The following is a 6,524-nucleotide window of genomic DNA, read 5'->3' on the forward strand; positions in this document are numbered from 1 at the left end:
GAATCGGATGATTTCTAGGTTCGTATGGCAGAGTAAGAAACCGAGAGTACGTTTTAAAACACTACAGTTATCCAAAGAAAAGGGAGGCATGTCTCTACCATGTCTAGAAGACTATTATAAGGCAGCACAATTACAATATTTAGTTTACTGGTGTATCAATGATTATGAAGCGAAATGGAAAGAACTAGAAATAAACCAACTTGATATCCCACTTCAATCCCTGCTAGGTGATACAAAGTCTAAGACCATTTATTTAGAAAAAATAAGTTCATTTACAATGGTTCCTCTCAATATCTGGTTTAAAGAATGTAAGAATCTAAAATTGGAGAGAAAAGCACGAGTGCTGAGATGGGTTGAACAAGATGATGATTTTAAACCTGCACAGCTGGACTTGAGGTTTAAACAACTGACCAGGAAGGGCATCACATCATACTGTGTAATTTCAACCAATACAGGCTTAGAAAGCTTCCTACATCTTCAAGAATCCCACAAATTAGACAGACAGGATTTCTACAGATATTTACAGATTAGGCATCATTTTGACAGAAACATTAAAATTGATAATGGAGCTGATTTGGATCTTATCAATGTTTTTATTGATGCTTATAGAGGCAAAATTCGTAAGAAATTGGTGTCAAAATTATATTCCTGTTTACAAAACTCCAAAAAACACTCTACACTTTATATTAAAACTAATTGGGAGAAAGAAGCGAACATAACCTTAACAGAAGATGAATGGTTAAATATATGTCAAATAAATTCTTCCACCACTAGCTCAGGCCAATGGAGAGAATTCTCATGGAAAAACACTGTACGGTTTTTTATTACTCCAAGAAGAAAGTACTTACAGACTGGCATAGCAGAATGCGGACACTGCTGGAGACAATGTAACAATACAATGGCTGACCACTATCATATATTTTGGAATTGCGCGTCAATCCAGCCCTTTTGGTTCGACATAATGTCAGAAATAAAATCTATTTTGGGCTTTGAAATCAATTTGAATTTCGGCACCGTATATTTGGGTAATATACCAACTGAACTTAACAACCAAGATAAATATCTTCTCAAAATATTACTTGTAGCCGGTAAAAAAGCGATCACCAAAAAGTGGCTTAACAAGGAACCACCATCCAGAAGAGAGTGGTCAGCAATTGTAAAAGAAATATACGAGATGGAAAAACTTACATTCAGCCTTAGATTGTGTATTGATAAATTTAAGAAGTACTGGTTAAAATGGTCATCACATTAGTAAGACAAGTATGTGCTCTACTAACACCATCACATGGAATGTACCGTTTGATTTATTTATTTAAATTTTTTCCCTCCCCTCCTACTTTTTCATCTGTGTTTGGTCTGATTGAATTTACACTGGACTTTGAGGCATGTGTCTTGGATAAAAGCCATTAAGACCCAACCACTTTGGTTTCCTATGCTGGATTGACTTCATTTGGACTATAAAGACTTTATCTGATCTGTGATGACATGCTGGTGACACTCTGATTTTATGTCCATCCCCTCTTAAGAACACTAGGAATGTAACCCGTAACGTATCCTGATTGTAGATGTGAAGCTTTATTATGCCCTTCCTTCAGTGACCTAACTGTTTTGTTGTTGTTGTTTTTTTCAATGTATGTGTGTTTCCCTAAAAGTGAAAAAAAAATAAAAAGAAAGTATAAAAAAAAAAATAATAATTTAGTTTTCAATTTATTGTTCATGTGCAGATTCAGAACAGATAAGAAACTGGACCGTTCTGCATCTTCACTTCACAATCCCGACAAATATCAAACAAAAGCCAAAGATAGATTGAAAAGTGACAGTGACAACATCCCCCAAGAATTGTATCAGACTTGACTATCAGATATACAAATGTACAATCTGCTTCTCACAGTGCTACTGTGGGCATTAAAGCCAGAGTTGATCATTTTTTCACTGTAATATTTGGCAAAACTGTCATAATAGCCATTCAGCTATAATATGTAGGTCTGAAAATATTTTTTCATCACTTTGCTGCCTCTGTGTGTTAACCGGCTGTTAAGAGGAAAATACTGTCTTCAGCCTTTAAAGGTGCTCCGAGGAACTTTCAGCTTTTGTTAATTCTTGCACCTCCTTTGGACAAAACCAGTAGTGTCCTTTATTATGCCAGCTATAGTTCCAGGGTGAGGGTCCCATGACAAAGGCATTAAGAAAAACTATAAAAATAGCATTCTTTGCACTGATGGTCTCTTTTGCTGTAATTCATGATCATCAGAGGAAATATTAGACTATTAATATTTAAAAGTTCCTCGTAGAACCTTTAAGTGCAGACACCAGTTTAATTTCCACCACAAATATGTCCTGAACATAATCAGGCTTTTGGCAACTCGTAAAGAGCGTATATTATATTTGTCAGCCTGCATGTAACTAGTACATATAGTATAGAACAAATATTCTTTCAAAATGACAACATTTATATATAATATAATAATAATAATATATATAGTTGAATGCTAAAACTTAGAGTGTATAGTTGAAGGCTTACCTGTCTGAAGTCACCTGCAGGTCAGACTGAGACTCTGTGGCGTTGTCTCATGAGTTCACTGCTTATATCTATAGGACTGTGATGTCACACCAGTCCGACCAATCGCACAGCACACAGTGGCACAGGTGAAGTGTGAATCTTTTTTTTTTCCCACACACTAAAACAATGAGCTAGTGTTATTGGTTGAGTTTCAACTGAACAGGTCAAACTGGAAATAGTTTGTGACACTAGGAAATGGTTGTTTTTCTTACCCGTAATAGACAGATCTCATCTCATCCAGGATGGGCCCACAGGGGGTCGCAGGGACAAAAGCTCCATCATGGACCCCAAACTTCCCTTTTCCTTCCCACATTAACCAGCTCTGACTGGGGATCCCGAGGTGTTGCCAGTGTGGAGATATAATCTCTCCACCTAGTCCTGGGTCATGGTGGTGCCTGGAACACCTCCCCAGGGAGGCGCCCAGGGGACATCCGTACCAGATGCCCGAACCACCTCAACTGGCTCCTTTCTACCAAAGGAGCAGCGGCTCTACTCTGAGTCCCTTAGGATGACTGAGCTTCTCTCTCTGTCTCTAAGGGAGACGCCAGCCCCCCTCCTGAGAAAACACATCTCCACCGCTTGTACCCGCGATCTAGTTCTTTGGGTCCTGAGCCTGTGGCTAACACCGCTGCAGCCCCCATCGAGGGCCTCCAGGTCTGGTTCAATGCTCAGGGACAACCTGTTTCATTGCTTTCCCACCATCTAACCCTAACCCTCTAAAACCCCACATCAGCTGGTGGTGAAACTGTGTTCTGGTTCTGTTCAGACTGTCACAGCTCTATACAAAGATCCAGGTTTGGATTCGTACAGAAACAGTCTGCCGTGACTCCAGGTACGTTGTTTACTTCCCCCTGAGATTAAGATCTCATGATTTCCCAGAGTTCCTCATACCTGAGGACTGAGAGTGTGACAGTCTCCCTAATGCGCTGCAGTTCACAGGACACAGACAATTACCCTGTGACACGTGGACATGTTTGATTTCCTTATTTCCTGTAAGCGTTGGATTTCCTCTTCAATTTAATTCCTTAGTTCCTGGTACCTGAGGAGTGTGCTGAGGTCACGTCCTCTCCACTCTGACAGTTTGACCGGTGTGTTTCTTCCCCGTGAGAGTTTGGTTAGGGTTAGATAGACAGACAGACAGACAGACAGACAAGCACATACAGACAGACAGACAGACAGACAGGTTAATAGTGGTTAGGGTTTGAGCTCTTTTGACCTTTTTTCACTTTAATTCTTGAGAGTTCCTCATATCTGGGGACAAGGGTTAGGTACAAATAACTTTTAGATACTAACGTTTACTTTAATGTCAGACAGTTTGCAATGAGGCGAGGCTATGACAGCTGTTTGTGTTGCTTTAGCTATCAACACTGGCAACGCACGTGGAGATGTTGTTTTTCTTTCTTATTTCCTGTAAGCGTTGGATCTCACGACATTTTTACAGTTAGTTCCTCTTACGCTTACAGAAAATAAGATTTAAAAAACACACAACTCACATGGACGAGTGAAGACAGAGAAAAGAGCCACCTGCCATTTAAATAAACACAAAAATAGTGCAAAAAAAAAAGAATGCAAATAAAATGTTAGTGTAGAGATAAGGAGCATGGAATAGAATAATGTGAAAAAGATGATGTAAATGATGAGTTATGAGGGGTAGACATTAAACACTGGTGCAGCATGAGACGTAAAACTGGTTCTGGCAATGTTTACTACAGGGCACAAGTCACTCTCTGTCCTCGGGAGGAACTCTGAATGAATAGGAAAATGTCATGGGAACCGACTCTTACAGGAGGAAAAAAAAATAGCTCCGTATTTCTGAGTTATCAAGATCAAGATGGCTGATTTTTCACATGTGCAACAATAAAAATTGACATTTGACACCAATGGGAGCAGCCTTCAAATCCTCAAAAAATATCTCATGACATTCAGAGATTTCCTCAAACCTGAGGACCAAGAGTGTGACAGTCTGGCTAATGCCCTGCAGTAAACACTGCCAGAACACAGACATTTACCCTCCAATCGAGGGTTTATTCAGTGGAACTTTGTCCTGAGGCTGATCTAATGACATCAGTCTCATTGATATTGGTGTTATTGATCACTTGGAGATTTAAACACTGAACTGAAAACTACCTTTAGGTCTGACTCTGTCCCATAATGCAGGAAACTGAAATATTTTGTTCTCACAAATCAAAGTGAATTTCATTTTACTGATTGGATATTATATCTGTGGTTAATACCAATTGACTTTTTCATTTTGGAGCCTGTGCTGTGTGAGGATATTTGTGACGTATTTGAAGTTTCACCTGAACCTGCAGCAATGTCCTTATGTCACACCTGTTACCTGACTGGAATGAGTCCCACCCAGTTTACCTGAACAATGATGCTTTGTATTAATGAGGTCATCCTCTTGTTTCACTTAAATGGAATCTGAGTATTTATTATATATATTTCTAATCATTATTTCCCACTTAACTTATGTAAATAAAGTTAGTAATGAAATTCAGACAAATCAAAACAATTATTTCCTTAAAAAAATTAATAATAATAATAATAAAAAAAGGTGCAGTTTAAGGGAATCTGTTAACACATTAACTTCTATAACTGTACATGTCAAACCTTAAACCTTTGTTAGTGGAGTATGTTTCCAGTAAGAGTTGAATGGATGTCTCATTTATTAACAGAGTTCCCTTCTTGAGGCGTGTACTGAGGTATGTCGTCTGTCTGGCTCACGCCCTGCAGTAAACGCTGCCAGAACATTTACCCTCCATTATAAGGTTTCAGTCAAACTTTGTACACCTGTAAGGCATCAGTAACCATGGAGATGTAGCCATGATAAAACATAGCCGCCTTCATGACTGTGAAAACTCGTTAGGTTAGATTATCCCTGATTGTCATTTTAATATCCCACAAACCGATGGACACAGCAACAATAAGCACTTTTGATTGCATTTGCTATTACAATTGATCACGTGCGATGATGAATACAATGCTACTCGCACTAGTGCGACAGGTTGCTAATGAGGAGATGCTGACTCTTTTAGACACAGAGGAGTGATAGACAACACTGCTTAGAAGGCTCTAAATTAACACTCGCCAAATGCGGGTAAATGAGTCTTAGGCGAGTAAGTTGTTGAGTCCACCCTCCACTTTGGCTGGTGAAAGATGTGTGCTCTGGATCTGTGCTCGTGCGGCGATTCTAGCGTCTAAAAACTTCACCAATGGTAAAAAAACGGGAAGGAAACAGCTCTTTATATTAACACAGTTAAGTTAGCGCGTGTGCAAACAGAACATTTCCTGTGCGCCTTCACATTAAAAGTCTGGTAATAGCCAAACGTGAGTTGACTTTTATTTTGAAGCAGGTAAGAACCGGAAGTTAGCGCTTCACAGCCCTGCAGTGCGCTAGCTTGAAAGGCAACTGATCCTTCAGCTGCAGTGAAATAAGCTACTGAAGAACTACTCCCAAAACATTCACAACAACCTATTTAACTTGGCCTAAATTGTACAAAAATGTATACACTAATTTATTTAATCAATGTCTTAAAGTTTGGTTTTAATTAAAGACATGTTGTTTTTCTTTCTTATTTCCTGTAAGCGTTGGATCTCATGACGTTGTTCAAGTTAATTCAAAGAGTTCCTGATACCTGAGCAGTGTGCTGAGGTGTGTTGTCTGTCTGGCAAACGTTGGCAGAACACAGACAAAAAAAACCTCTATTAAAAGGTTTATTCAGTGAAACTTTGTCCTGATGCCGACCTCATTGATACTGGTGTTATTGATCACTTGGTGTGTTGACAGGCATACAGATAGAATGATCCATAGACAGACAGCTATTCAACTTTAAAGTTGACACAGCATATTTAAACACTAAACTAAAAAACAGTTTTCAGGTCTGACACTGTCACAAATCAAAGTGAATTTCATTTTACTGATTGGATATTATATCTGTGGTTAATACCAATTGACTTTTTC

Source organism: Ammodytes marinus (genome assembly GCF_949987685.1).
Source record: "Ammodytes marinus genome assembly, contig: scaffold_86, whole genome shotgun sequence".
NCBI classification, from domain to species: Eukaryota; Metazoa; Chordata; class Actinopteri; order Uranoscopiformes; family Ammodytidae; genus Ammodytes; species Ammodytes marinus.